This window comes from Thermobia domestica, chromosome 9, assembly GCF_964235325.1.
Source record: "Thermobia domestica chromosome 9, izTheDome1.hap1.1, whole genome shotgun sequence".
Classification (NCBI taxonomy): domain Eukaryota; kingdom Metazoa; phylum Arthropoda; class Insecta; order Zygentoma; family Lepismatidae; genus Thermobia; species Thermobia domestica.
Window position 1 is genome coordinate 123245238 of NC_137462.1, and position 16467 is coordinate 123261704.

The 16467-nt window shown below is 34.9% G+C and overlaps 1 long non-coding RNA gene across 1 annotated transcript; it reads left to right on the top strand.

The window, feature by feature from the left end:
- The first annotated feature begins 2943 nt into the window (after window positions 1-2943).
- LOC145694073 (uncharacterized) lies at window positions 2944-7043 on the top strand. Its single transcript, XR_014132906.1, has 3 exons — window positions 2944-3069; window positions 4865-5042; window positions 6887-7043. It is a non-coding gene; the product is annotated as an uncharacterized LOC145694073 (long non-coding RNA).
- The last annotated feature ends 9424 nt before the right edge of the window (window positions 7044-16467 follow it).

The window sequence follows — 16467 nt, forward strand, 5'->3', positions numbered from 1 at the left end:
GATCTACTTCTTATTTCTGATTAGAATATTTTACCCCTATAATTCAGAAGTGTACTGTAGTTTCACATTGTGAAACGAAACTCACTTATTTTCCTTTTAATTTCTGTCTAGCATCAATCTCCAGGTTTCTCTCTCGTTATTACTTCCTGATATATAGGATTAAGAAAATGTTGTCATGAAGAAAGATCAACTTTGATATTACAGCAAATTATTATATTTCATTGTTATTGCTAATAAGAGTCCTCGGCGCTACAGCTCACGAAGTAATGTCCGAGGTGTAGCGGTCGTTGAACTGCATGGTGTCTGGTTAGCATATTTCTTCCCAACACAGTTATTTCTGGCTTTTTAGACCGGATTATTTTTGAGTTTAATATCCTACAAGTATGCATTGAAGCTAAAGGAGATGATGATGAGTTGGATGATAGAGGGTGGAAAGATAATACTGGGAGAAAACGGGAGAACTACGAGAAAACTCCCACTCACTCACGGTGTTTGTCCATCACAAAGCCCACTTGGCAGGAGCTGGAATCGAACCAGGAATTCCACGCGTCAGAGGTCAGCACTCTTTCACTGAACCATCGCTGCCTCCTTGTTTAGACCGGATTTGTTACTTCATAATATCCTAAATTATCTCTTGTCACTGGATTATCGAAAACGAGCATGTATTCTGCACTGGCGGTACGAGACGATACGGCGTACCACCACTTTTATAAGATTAATACTTCTTTAAAATAAATGCCATTTTGAAAAAAAAATCTTCTGATAATCTTAAACTTGAAATATGAGTAAATTCGTAATCGATTATTTATTTCTATTAAATCTATATTGTATGAGATACCGGCATTTTAGTCATAGGGAAATTGCAATAATGTCTATAATCTCTCTCTTTCTGGTTACATGTATTACAAAACTAGAAAGAGATTTATGTATTTTGGAGGTCCAGGGCTTATATTGTTGCGTGGGCTCAACTTACTAAAAGTAACACGATTCAGTAAGAGAATATCAGTAAGGCAGAAAGGGCATGAGAAAATATATCCAAACAAAAATTCTAGTTTTAAGTTTGCTATTTTCTGTGTCATAATTTTAACACAAGGAATTGCGTATGTTTGAATCATTACTTCTGAGTTCAAAAGCATTCAGTTCAGACTAACTGTAGAAACAAGAGTATGCTTTCCTATATCTTGACATTCTACTTTATACTGGATCAAACTAAGGCTTATGACGTTTCATAATCTGTATGTATGTTTTTTCTGAAGAAGTTTAGCTAACACATTGTCCAACGGATTAGAATCTAATTTTGAATTGAAAAGTTTCTTTTATTTTCTAGTTTTTCGTTCACTGTTAGTATTTTATAAATAGATGTCAAATATTCTGTATTATCCTATTCTATATATCGGTTATCATCTATTGTAAATTTGTATAGACCAGAGTATGTACAGGAAAGCGAGAAATTCAGTAAGAGAAGAGCTATCCCCTACTTAGGTCATGTCTTGTCGCAAATACAATGTAGAATATGTACTGATTTCTACTGATAAACGTACGTTAATTCCATCTACCACTTCTTTTATTTACCCTTCTTTTATCATCTTTATGAGAATAGAAAGTTCTCTTGTGGCTAAATATTTCGAGTTCTTGATTTTATTTTGGAGGACCCTGGTTCGATTCCCAGTACAAGCACTTCTATCAGGAATCGAGCTAGGAACATTTATCTGATCTCACTTATTTATATTTCATAAATATTCTGCATTATTTCAGTCCTTTTTGCTGAATGCTAATTCTTAATATCAACCCGTTTAGGTAAATCATGTAAGGGATCCTGATGAACGCGATCTTATTCAAAAGTATTAATTACTTTTCACTATTTCTCGTATCAATATCTGAGGGGCAGGAACACGGTAGCTTAGTGGCACAGCGTTTATCTGTGGTACAAGGGGTCCTTGATTCGATCCCGAGCTACGTGTGTTTGTGCTGGGTTTTCACGTGAATCGTGTCTGTGGGTTTTCCAGGGATCTCCAGTTTTTCATAATCATTCATACTTTTATTGTTCATCCTTCTCGTTTAGTCTATAAGGAATAATCGTGGGACGTAAAACTAGAAAGAAATACTTTCTGAATAAGCTGACCAATGGAAGTAAAATGTCCTGTGTTTTAAATTATTCTCTTCAGTTTACAGAAAATTGTATACAAATTGAACATTTATTTGGAAATTATTGTGCTAAGAAAAGAGTTGTCCTATGATTTCTTTCGTCCTGTATTTGCGAAGACAGTGGCGTATTTGCGAAGACAGTGGCGCATCCTGTCACAGTGGCGTATTTAGGAAGGGGGAATTCCGGGCTTAAGCCCCTCCCGAAATCTTACTTACTATAGTAAAGTATATGAAATATCTTGCAGAATTTTCACATTTTCATGCAATTCCCCCCCGAAAGTTAGCAACCCCCCTAACAAAATCGTAAATACGCCACTGTGGCAGAGTATTGCCATTTTGGTATCAATGTCGAATGGGATCAAAGTAACCTCCCGTGTCCTGTATCAGTTTTTTTTCTTTCTTTCTTCAGAAATTGAAAATTTCGTCTATTATGCTCGCTGGTCAAATACGTACGTCAATTTATTTTAAATCGTATTCGCCTGTACCTGTATTTATGACCTAATTATTTACAATATTATAACATTCTTTTTGTTATTGTTAAAAGTGTGGTTTTCAGGCCATTGTAAAGAGAAACGAGAAGTGTAATGCGCTGCGATAAGCATCGTGAAAATTGTGGGAATTACTCATATATAACACGGTATATGCCTTTTGCCAAATTTAGGAAGTGAAATCGTCCAGAGGTCTTAACCCCAATAATGATAACAATAAAAAAAGTAAATTAGAAGAATGTTGTAAGGAAAGCCACAGGAAGAATCGATATGTTTCACCAAAGAAAATAATCTTTTTTGATTGCAAGTTCTATCCTTGAACTGGTTGTCTTACAAATACAGGACGTTAAGAATACTATAAAAAGATCGTTGGAAGACCTAATCAGTAGAGTTGTGCACAGCTCGTCATCAGAAAACTTCCAGCATGAAGGTTCTGGTAAGTATAAGTAATATTTTTTTTCTTTGTACTTAAGCTTCTATATAGCTACTTGCAATGTTAAATGTAGATTTTCCATTCTGTAATTTTAGACAAAGTGTTTGCAAAAGTAGAAGCACCATTATTACAGTAGTACATGAAACCATCTTGAAGATGGCAGAAATTAAAAAAAATCCTTTATGCTCCCTACTGGCTATATCGTTAGCGTACTTGCCTTTGGTACGGAAGATCCAGGTTCGGTTCCCTGTGGGATCTCATATGGTTCGAATCCCACGTTAAGCTGTAGGTCAATGTCTCATATAGCTTTGGTGCTCAAAGGGATGTTAAACTACAAATAGACCAATGGAAATTTCCTTAAAAAACTATGAAAAAAAAACTTTATTGAGTACGAAGTCTACGATGTTATTTCTTAGCTGTAAGGGATCAATGCAACTGAAGACTATGAAACAAAATTCACTTCAATAAAAAGTACTATTGACCAAAGCAAACATTTATTAAAATTACTAATCAGTGTTACAAACAGTTTGAACAATATATTATTTCCTTCATCAGATAATGTTTCTGATGAAGGCATTAATATTACCGAAACTGCATGTGACACAGATCATATAAAATAATTAGATTTGTCATATTTTATTTTTATTTAAATTATAAATAGTTTCAAAGCTGGAATGAGCATTATGCGAAATTAGCTTACAGTGGTTGAGGAAGGCTGTTGTTCCAAAAGGTATAAAAATTTGAATCCCACTGTTGGTTCCATACTCAATTCTAATCACAGATTAGAGTAAGGCAGCGGTACCACCATGGCTCAGTCTTAGTGCTAGTATACTTGCATCTATCTCAATGGATATCCATTTCGATTCAAAATAGCGGCGTTTGCAAGGATTGGTTTAAGGTTTTAACACACTTCAACAATATATTATGGAAAAATAAACATTTACTATATTAAAATACGTATACAAAATTCACGTATGCCTTGAAACGATACAAGATTGGGTGCTTGCATCTTCTTTGATGAAATTCTGTGTGCACCACTTTGCAAGTAATGTGAGTTTGCGGTGGTCCATGAGTTTTCTCAGCACTCTTCTGTCCCCTCCATTTCACTTTCCATTAATTCTTTCATAAGAATGAAATAAACGAGGAAATAATAATAATAATAATAATAATAATAATAATAATAATAATAATAATAAAGATTAATAGATGAATACTAGTTAACATATCTTGATGGGAGTAGATCTACGCGCAAAGTCACACGTCTTCAGTGTATATAGTTTAGAATTTTAATATGCATTACAATTGTGTCATATTACGCGTTCGTTTGTTTACGCGAATAGTGTTATCTTCATTCCTGACCTTTACGAGGGTAACCGCCATATTTTGTTTTTCATCTGTGTGATCTGCCTGCTGTATTTTGATTCGTTTTCCTTCTGGTTATATGGTTAGAAAACGCAGTTTTCGGCGCGGGAGGCTTGGTTTCAATTCCCGTGGAGGATTATGTGCTTCGGCTCCCAGTTTAAGCCCTAGACTCACTTCTTATATAGCCACGCTGCTGAAAAGCAGTTAAACTATAACTTTTTGCGCTGAAGTGCCAACTGTGAGCCAACAACGTATTGTAGTATCAACGACGATATGTAGCAAGACTACTGTTTATCCCTTTGTTTTCTTCCGCCATTTAACTTTGAGACTTTCGAATTGAAGGCTTTAGCTGTATTGTATAGGGAGACAAATATTTTGTGTAATTTCATTTTTACAATTTTAAAGTTTAACTAATTAAGTCTATCTTTTATTTAAGGCTTTCCTTGTTCTGTTGGCCCTTGTGGCACTTACTGTTGCCCAAGAGGCCCAAGAGGGATCCACCAGAAACAAGAGATTCATTGGCTTCTGGCCATACTATGGCATCGGCTACTATGGTCTCGGTTATGGAGGCTTTGGTGGCTTCGGAGGAGGATTCTACGGCTAAATTTCTCTTGGTAAGTCAAGCGTAATTATTACAAAAATAAACGTAGGCTATGCTGGGTCATGAGCTTTGACGAACATACATGACATTTTTGAACAGGATTCTCGTCTAATTGTAGATAGGTAGTTGGGCTAATTTGTAGCCGACTTGATCGAGGTGGGCAGGGCCGGATTTCCCAATAGGCCCGGTAGGCCCGGGCCTATGGGCGCAAGCTCCCAGGGGGCGTACGGCCGAGAGAAAAAATTAAAAAATATCTAGAAATAAAAATAAATAGCCATAACAACATATTTTTTGAATTGATTTTAAAAAATCAGACCAATAAAGCATTCTGATTTTGAAGTTCATTGGAACAAATAATTGTTGGTAAAGTTCACCAATCTTTTGTTAATACATTAACGGTATTTTGTTAAGCCCAGAACCAAGTAAATTCCTCAAAAAACTTGCAATGATAAAATTGCATCGTGGAGTGGTGTTTAAGCAATTAACATACAGGCCTGATATAATTTTTTAATAAAGGATTTTAGGAAAGTAACTTTAACCAGACTAGGGGCGGAAAAAATTATTGGGCCTATGGGCGCCAAAATGCTAAATCCGGCCCTGGAGGTGGGTGAGAAAGAGTTTCATACTGCACGAGAACGTTGTATTGCAGCATGAGAGACCCATGTCTATTGGCCATTGCTGAATGCTTGCGGAGAAGTTTACGGTACATTTCATGAAGTGCAGATGATGAAAAAAAATATCTGTATTGATGTTTTTACCTCACCTGAGAAAGATACGATGCATCACTCCCACCATAAACCACCATATCAACAACAAAGTCTTCTGTGAGTGGAAATGTGGTTTAATTCTTACAGTGCATGAATTTTTGAAATTCTTTTTTTTCTTTCTATATGATATTCGCATTTAGTATTTACGGGGTAGCAAAATTCAAGTACATGAGATCTAGTGGATAAAATTACAATTAAAATCACAGCAGAACATGGTAAAAGCATGGTATAAGCGATTGGAGTTGTACTATTGCGGCTATAGCAAGCTGTATAAAACGTAGCCAAATAGCAAAACTATGCACTGGAGGGTTATGAAACTGCCTTGGACGTTGATTGCTATTCAACTATTGTTCTGACAGTTTCATTCGAAGATAATGTTGGTCGATCCCACAGGATTCTTTTTACAATGCTGTATCTCCATCGTAAGCTTCTATATAGCCCTATTCAACAGCACACTGCCTCCTGATTATCTAGGTATCCCAATCTGTTTACTGGACATGTACAGAGTTTGTACCGTTAGACGCATGACCTTCCTCGAGCCCTGTGTTGTGCTGCTAAGATGAGTTTCCCACCAGACGTCAAAGCGAACGTTTCGTTCAAATCAATCTAATACATGAGTAAGCACTTGCGAGTGTTCAGCAATGATAAAAATTTCTTTAAATGTAAAACTGTACTTTAAAATATGACTGGATCTACTGAATTTTGAGCAACATCTATTCAAATTCACACTTAGACTGACGAGAAAGAAAAACTTTTCAAGAAGTATTTTAACAGTGAAGTAGCAATAAGCAGTCATTTTTCTCTGTTTTAAATTGATGATAAGTACTTTTGATTATACTTAAGGAATAAATTATATAATTTGTAGCATAATATTTCTTGTCATGTTTACGTTTTGAATTTTAGTTTCAATTTTGTCTTATGAGCATACTGACTTGATATGTTTTAGTAGAAAATCGTCGTCGTTATAATCCATTACTTAATGCTTTTTTTCTTGAAAGATGTAATTTTAAAATATACTTCAAAATATACACAAACAACACAAATGTTAATCTATTATTAAATTATTGTTATTATTATTTTCTTTTTACAGAGATGAAACGAATACCTATTTTCTTAACTCAGGCGAAACATTTAGCACATAAGAGTCTTCCATTCTTCAACTTTACTTCCCCTGCTGTGATGTTTTTTTGTGAGTATGTGTGTTTAAGTGTGCTTCTCTCTCTTTTAAATAAAATGCTTAAAATATAGTGTCTTGAGTTTTATTTCAATATTTAAGATTCGTAATTCTCATGATCTTTTCAAATTTGTAAGTATATTGAGATCTTGAATTACAATTTTTTATTCTGACTAGATGAACTTACGCTCTCTACACAGCGCATCATTCATATATGAGCATGAATTTCCATGCCATTCCTCACGTCTGTACATGTCCTTTTACAGACACAAGCGAAGGGCGTCTTGATAAAAATCGGCAAGGGATGGGAGATTTTTTCAATATCTCGCACTGTTTGCAAGATTTGAGCCTACTTGTGATTGTAAAACAAAAATGAAACGAAATCTCTAAGTTTACGACCCACAGTTATGCCTACTAGGCTAAAGGAGACGGGGATGATGAGAAATGAATGAAATGGTGGAATGAAGAAAGTGGGGGGAAAACAGGAGAACTCACCACGCACACGGTGTTTGTCCACCACAAAGTTCACTTAGCGCGAACTAGGATCGAACCTAGGACGCCCTGCATTAGAGGAGAACGTTTTACCATTGAGCCTTCTACTTGCGGTTGGAGTTTCTAATACATGTATGATCAGTGTTTTATTTCTTCGTGCATGAAGTATGTAATAAGCAAATACATTACACACATAATTAATTATAATGTCAGTGATATATGGTGTTCATTGTGCAAAACACTGCAAACAATAAAGATTCATTTTAGGCAGGAGAAATGGTTATCCTTCGTTTTTCATTATCATTTGGTCATGAAACAAGCTCCGGAGAGATATACTAACGCCGTACACAAATGTTGGGATGTATAACTCGTAGGATATGATGCTTTTTTTTTTTTTTTTAAATCAATATTTCCAGTGTATCCATAAAAAATGTAATAAAGAAAACATGGCCATTTTTAAAAAATATATTCAATTAGAACTGAACAATCTACACAAAATTTGCAATCGACTAGTAAAAACGACATCTTTCTAGAGCTTGTGGTTTCCGAAATATCATTGTCAAAAGAATTGTCCAGAAACATAAACGTCCACAAACATATAAACCTAGCATTTCTTATATAGATTGCAAGATTTTATTTTCTTGTTAGTTACTATAAAATATATATATAAGAAAGCAGCATCAGTAATTATTATTTTCCATTATGAAATATGCCTAGTAGTTATTCTTATTTCAGGTACGGATCATTTGTACTAATTTTTGAGAAAGCACATAACAAGGGAACAATGTATAGCAACATTGATTTACTAACTTCGTATAGTATATCTAGGTAGTTCTCAACATATTTTAACCCTAGAATAATATTAAGAAGTGTGATTTTGGACATTCTCAATTAGACTAAACTTAACGATTTTTTAAAAATATTTCCTAAAGAAGTATTTTATTAATGGCAATTAAATATAACATGAACCCTGATTCAGTTTTAAAACTGGGATTTCTCCAGTTGACGTATAGGATTGAATTTGAGTATGTTTCTGTATGTATGTATAATTTGAAGATGGCCTCTGTGTGTTCCCGCAAAGGATTCCTCTGTATGTCAGCTTTACAGAAGATTCAAACACATGAGCACATTTTAGACAACAACAATAATAAATTTTTATTATTATTGTGACATCACAATCCCTCTTATCCTGCCACCACTAGCAAAATTTTGAAACCTATTTCAAATACTAAGTTAAGAATGTAGTCTTCGAGTACAATCATTACAATAAGAAAAGAGAAAAGTTCGATCATAAAGACCCAATCAAAAATTAACTTTTGTGTGTGGGACACGATGGAGAAGGAAGTTTACTCTACCCCTAGCCTAGGGTTGCCATATTACCCGATTTTAGCGGGTACCACCCGATTTTCAGGTTGTATATTCATCTCCCGCTTAATAATCTCTTAATCACGAAAAACCACCCACTTTTTTGGATTGGAGAAAACTCTAAGACCACTTTATTGATAAAGTGTTGTTATATTGAGTTTTTTTTTTAAGTTAGAGAGTGAAAAATTTGTAAAAAATGTTTCATAATCATACACATTTTGGTTCAACCCACGAATACTAATGTATGACCTCATGTGTGCATATTTCTTTGATGACCATTCTGTCCAGTTCAGCTGAATAAGTCTATATTGTTACCTAGTCTATGTGTTCACGTAGTCTTTATATATTCAGAAATGATTGCAAATTGAATTACGGTATCCTTAGCACTTTGTTGACATTAGGTTCATTGTTAATATTTTTTTTTCTTTTAAAATGTTTATGCTGTATTTCATATATTGTCAAACCGTTTTAATTTTGTGTATTAGTACGATTTCAAGTAGCAACCTTATAAATGATTAGAAATTTTATGAGATGGACCAAAACCTTTCTTATGATAAAAACTTCCTTACAGATATCCTTACAATCAGTGGCGTAGGGAAGGGGGGGGGGCCGGAGGGGCCGGCCCCCCCCCCAAAGAGGTCCGACAATGTACTTTGGTACTTTGATGTTTGTAATTTTTTATATATTTTTATGTTTATATATTTTTTGGTTTGTAATTTTTCTATATGTATCTGAAACAGCACTTGGGCCCCCCCCCAAACACACATCCTGGCTACGCTACTGCTTACAATTATAGATATCCAACTGTAATAGTTACTTAATTCTTATTTTACAATTCGAAACTCGTATTTGTTGAACTTAATCAAACATTAAAGGCAAAACTAAATTTGCTTTGCTTTAGTTTTTACCTTAGACATGGGAAGTGTCACTTAACAAAGAAATCGCTTAAAAAAAAAAAAGTGGTCTGAAGGATCCTGGGTCAGTATTTGTAATACACAAGTTCACATCAATACTTCCAGTCTAGAATCCCCCGCTTTTCTACTTTTAAAATATGCAACCCTACCCCTAGCCGTATCGTTTACTGGACCTTATTCCAAACAAGTGAAGCAGAATGCTTTTCGAATGCAGAGAGTATACACATTCTTTACTCACATTTTGTAAAGCTTATTCTAAATAAGTGTGTTCTTTGTATGAAGTATTGTAAAATAAATGTTGTCAAATTGAGTTTTGTTATGTGTGTGTGTGTGTGTGCAAGTCAAGCCCTAAACTGACTCAGTTCACATTTCAATACTTTTTAAAACCTGGTCCAAATAATTTATCCAAAATGAGCTTTCCCAATGTAATTATTAGTAAAAAAGTAAATAAGTAAAAAAATAATAAGAAATCTCATTCATAGAACATTTCTAAGAACCTTCTATAAATAAGTGTGCTCTTCGAATACAATAATTGTTTTGAAAAGCGTCCTATTCCACAAAATAGAGCAATATTACATGGAGTAAGTCCAGAATTACTTGCAGCTCGCCACCACTTCCAAGCTGCAATCCAGTTTATCTTAATGTGTTCTTTGAATACGACAATTGCATGAAATTTGACACCAGGGAAAGCTCATAAATTACTTTTTCTTTGTAAGTAGAGCCAATAGTAGTGATGTACGATAGTATGACCTATTGTTATTCAATTGAAAAGATAGTTGAAACATAGAAAACATTCTGTACAAGATCAATCCGTTTCATTGCCTATCATTATGTAGTAAGTACTAGTAATTGATACTGTTTAAAGAAAGAAAAAGAAGTTAATTTTTGAGCTTCTAGTGAGCACTTTTTTTTTAAAAAAAAAAGTGTATTCAAGGAGTATGTTTTTGGCACATTTATTAGACTACATTCTGGAAAGTTTGATGGCGATGGTGAGGTGGACATTATTAACGTCTTACTACTACTACTACTACTACTACTACTACTACTACTACTACTACTACTACTACTACTACTACTACTACTACTACTACTACGACTACTTTTTAACATCCTACAATTATACTCCGAGGCAGTGGTGCCCCCCCTTATGTCCATGACGCACCCCCCCAATTGTCTATCCGTAGATGTTCTTCCATGAAAAAAAATTCTTTTCGATTAATTTTTTCACCCCCTCAAACATATTTATATAGATTTTTACCCCCCCCAAACATTTCAATGACGCAGTTTGCGTCATATCCCCCCCTTGTGGGCACCCCTGCTCCGAGGTTAAGGGAAATGGAAGTGGTGGTGCTGAACGAAATGCAGAAATGAAGGAAGTTGGGGAAACAAGAGAACCCTGAGGCAACAGTTACACATGGTGTTCGTCCATCACAAAACCTACTTAGGGTAAACTGGGATCAGACCAAAAACCCCACGCATTGGAGGTGAGCGCTCTATCACTGATCCACCACTGCCATTATTATTATTATTATTATTATTATTATTATTATTATTATTATTATTATTATTATTATTATTATTATTATTATTATTATTATTATTTCTATATTTTCTGGAAGCACACTTTTTGGCAAGTTTAAAAGATTTACAGCTGTGTAAGTGGCATGGTGTAGTGTTCAATGTAGCAAGGATGTCATAGTTTCCTTATTGTTTGTAATGGGAAAATCAGTATTGAAAAATATATGAAGTAAGGCCTAGAATGAACTTAAAGTAGATAAAGCAATTGTTTTTGTTTTCAAATTATGTTTAAAATAGGCTCAAATGCAAGCAAAATTGGATGACGGAACAGCACGTCATAGAGCAAAGCTTACTACCCACGGAAGAGGCAAAATAAGAGTTCAAATTGGTGTAACTTGATAGATGCAATCTTCCAGCATACAAAGTGTTGGATATTAAAAGTGGCACAAAGTGCTTTTAAATGCTACACATACAGTTGAGAAGTTGAAGATAGGATATGGCATGTGATATATAAAAAAAAAGATATATGGATGTTTAAGACAAGAGTCATGGAAGATTATAAAAGTTAAGTAAGAAGATTAAGATTATGATTTTTAGTTTTTTGAGATAGATTGATGTGAAGACTCGCGATTATAGAAATGGTTAAGATATAGAATAAAGAGGTCAATAACGATATTGTGTTTTTTAGTAATAGAGTAATTCTGGACGTGACAGTAATAGTCACACACTTTATGTAACATTAGATATTTAACATTGGCGCAGTCGTTTTGAAGAAATCTACGTTCCAAGAATGTCAACAATTCCGAATTTTCCACCCTTTAACATTGAAACAGATCGTCTACAATCCTACTTAGATCGGTTTGAGCATTTATGCATAGCAGGACAAATACCTGAGGAGAGAAAAGTGTCAACTTTGTTTACAGTGATGGGTACAGAAGCATATGAACAGCTGTGCAATATCTGTTGGCCAGTTTCACCTGCAGAAAAATCGTACACTGAAATCAAGGAAGCAATGAAAGGATATTATGCCACTAAAGTAAATGTGATATCGGAACGTTATCAATTTCACACGATGAAGCAAAAACCATACCAATCAATAACTAGTTTCGTTTTAGACCTGAAAAAGCAATCCTCGTACTGTGAATATACATGTTGTTTAGAAGAGAATTTACGAGATCAGTTTGTCTTTGGTGTGGCAGATGAAGGGATAAGGCGTAAACTATTAAACACCAGAGATTTGACTTTTCATAAAGCTACTGAAATTGCACTAACGATGGAAAGCACAGAACAGCAATTGCGGTTATTCAAGCCTGGTACTGACCATAAAGTGAATTCAATTCAAACCGTGAAAAGTCGTTTTTCAAACTTCACAGATAATCGGGCATCCAGTTCCAGCTCATCATCACCTAGAGCATCTCCGAAGCCCAGGTCAAGTTGTAACTATTGCAGGTTAACACATAAGAAAGAAGCTTGTCCTGCTTGGGGGAAGACTTGTCTCAAATGTGGAAGAAAAAACCATTTTGCACTAGCATGCCAGTACGACAGTTTTGTGACACAAGAAGTTAAACAGCAAACTCTTACTATAGATGAAATGCCGTCACAGAATAATAACGACAGTCAACCAGAACAGGAAGAGTTGATCAATTTGGCTAGATTAATGCATTTAGACACCTTATCTTGTGGAAAGGAAGAAGAGATACAATTACCCGATACGAGTACAGACAATGGTTTAGCTGACATTTTATTTTATGATCAGAGTGAAAAGAAAATGACAAAGTGCAAGGAAGACATAGACGAGTCAAACGTAGGATGTGAGCAATTGTTTACTTCTGATTCCATGGAAGAAAAACAAGAAAGTAACCCATTCATGGGAACAATCGAAACTCCTCAAGTCACATCACCAAAACGATTTCAACAGGTATTCACAAAGTGGTTTGTCACCCGAAAAGGAAGAAGAAGTGAACGAGGGAATGCTAAGAGTGGTACTTGGCCGAAGCAGGTTGATGAGAATAGAGGTTATACAGCGCCGAAGACCATCGCAGTGCCTGAACACATGCAAGATCGAGAGCAAATTATTTCACAGCTTATAAAGAACCAAAATGCAATGCAAGCGCAGATTAACTTTTTGATGACCAGATTAAATCAGCGGAAGAAAAGAAAGAAGTTCGTGGATTGGCAGTATAGTGAGTCTAGTTCTGGTTGATAGAACGTAAATATTTAAAATGTGTGGTTTCATTTATTTTGTTATAGCTTTCATTTTGTAAAGGGGGGAGAATGTTGGATATTAAAAGTGGCACAAAGTGCTTTTAAATGCTACACATACAGTTGAGAAGTTGAAGATAGGATATGGCATGTGATATAAAAAAAAAAAAGATATATGGATGTTTAAGACAAGAGTCATGGAAGAGAGAGTTCCGTGGAGATAGTGAAAGTGTGAACATCGCAGATAGTGAGCTGATGAAGAGGAAGTGGATAAAGTGAAAAATATCTATCATACATCATCTACACTCATCACATTTTAACACGAAAACATTTTTACACAGTTACAATTACTTTACACACATTCATTCCATCTATATTTCACTTTATTCAATATTTTCACCCCGATCAACTGGGTAACTGGCCCTCTTCTTCCCACTGGAACTCCTTCCCGATTTTGACTACACTAATACCTAATTAAGACACTTCAATTATTACCTGGATTTGACATATTATCTATTTTCTTACCTCAACATACTTGACGAACAATTAATAATGAAATAATACAAAATACTATATGTTACAGGAAATACGACTTGAAAGTCGACCAGAAAAAATGCAAATGGCGGCACACGCCATTTGCAAAAATAGTTACAATTATAAGAAAAACATTTCAATTTTCATACATTTATAGCATACTTGGCGAATAATGCTGATGCTTTTATTTAAAACACCGATAGTTGGTGAAAGAAGACAAGACAAGAGTCATGGAAGATTATAAAAGTTAAGTAAGAAGATTAAGATTACGATTTTTAGTTTTTTGAGATAGATTGATGTGAAGACTCGCGATTATAGAAATGGTTAAGATATAGAATAAAGAGGTCAATAACGATATTGTGTTTTTTAGTAATAGAGTAATTCTGGACGTGACAGTAATAGTCACACACTTTATGTAACATTAGATATTTAACACAAAGAAGTGAAACTATGTGTTCATGGGCATAAAATATACTACGAGCACAAACCATTCGATGCTGAGTTGACACATTTTGATTTTTGACAGATGTAGGTAAGAGGCATTTTGTTGCATAAAATGCAAATATCAAGAAGTATAACAGATGTTTATTATAACACAGCTGCTGTATTTGTTTGAAATTAAATTACTAACCCTGAAGTTATTGTGATATCCAATAACTTTAAGGAATAATAGAAAACAATGAATAAATTTTTGCAATGAATTGAAGATATCTGTGGGCCTGTTAATTAATTCTTTGCTTCAGATATAATTATAATGACCTCTTCGGATAGAAATTGTGCTTATTTCTAAGGATGCGAACGAGACAACACACGATTTGTAGAATTCGAGACGAGACACGAGGCAGCTCGCAAAATATCTCGTTTCCGATGTCAACAAAATAAAATTTTGAAAATTATTCACTCAGAAAGAGCTCTCTATCTTGGAACCAATAACAGCAGTTATTATACTTTGAAAGGATAGAGAATGCCTAAACTTAATAGTCATCGTTTCGAAATTAAGCTTAGGGGCACGGTGGCTCAGTGGTGGAGCGCTTACTTCTGGTGCATGAGATCTCTGTTTCGATCCCCGGACAAGCAAGTTTGTGGTGGGCAACATCGTGTTCGTGGGTTTTCTCAAGGTAACCCCATTTCCTTCCTCATTCTCATTCCACCAATTCTTCCATCGTCATTCACTTGCCTCAATCATCGTCTGCCTTAGCCTAAAGGTTATAAACATGGGGCGTTAAACTGAAAGATTTCATTTCGAAATCAAACTTTAATATATGTAAAAATAGTGTCATGTGGGGTACATTATAAGATATGTGCATAATAATATACCTTTAAGTGTTATTATTATTATTATTATTATTATTATTATTATTATTATTATTATTATTATTATTATTTAAAATATTATCAATATGAACATGGGTGTCTGAACAAACCCTTGATAAAATTCTATCTACACCAATCGTACACAGTATTATATCATAAATACACTTGAAATTTCGTTTACATGAGATATTCACGTGTGGAAGTCGAAAACAGTTGGTGTGGATGCACCCCTCATCACCGTTATATGAGGAGTAAGGTTACAGCTTATTGTGGAATCCAACACCAGGAATCGAACCCGGGTCGTATGCTATCTATATATCCACGAGGCCACTCTATGTTGGTATCAACTGTATATACAGGGTGTTTCAAAAGAACACCGAGAACGTTTGGGAGGTGATTCGTTACAAAAACTATAAGAGAAAAGATTCCAAGATAAGACAAAAAGTATAGACCTACCTGGGTGCACAAATGCTTCCTTTCGGAATTATAGGTTGCCAAAAAACATGAAAAAATGAAATTTAAAGATCCATAGCTTAAAAGCTAGAGGACCTACCATAGTCGGGTCAAGACTTCACTTAAAAACTAGTATGCCCTCTATCCAAATAGCCAAGTCTCAGAATCCTGTGGTACTTCCGTAACAATTTTTGTAGAGGTAGTAGGTGAGTACCTCAAATTGTACGCACGTAGCCAAACTCCCTCTATAAAAATTGCTTCGTGAGTACTTTAAGATTCTAAAAACATGTATTTTTGGATAGCACACATACTAGTAGTTAAGCGAAGTCTTGACCTGCTTACGGTAGGTTCCATAGTTTTGAAGCTATGGACCCTTAAAGTTCATGTTTTCTTGTTTCTGATAGCCTATAACTCCGAAAGGAAGCATTTGTGCATCCAGGTTGGTCTATACTTTTTCTTTTATCTTGGTGTCAGGAATCACCTCCCAAACGTTGTCGGTGTTGTTTTGAAACATCCTGTATATCAATACACTATGAGTAATTATATTGGTTGTATACGATATTGCAAAAGCTGATGACAACTACTTGCGACATAGTAAGCGTAGTTGTTGATTTTAAAAAAAAATTTTAGTTTAGCGTCCCTTTCAAGCGAGGCTACGGTATATGAGACGTGGACCTACGGCTTAATGTGGAATCCGAACCACGT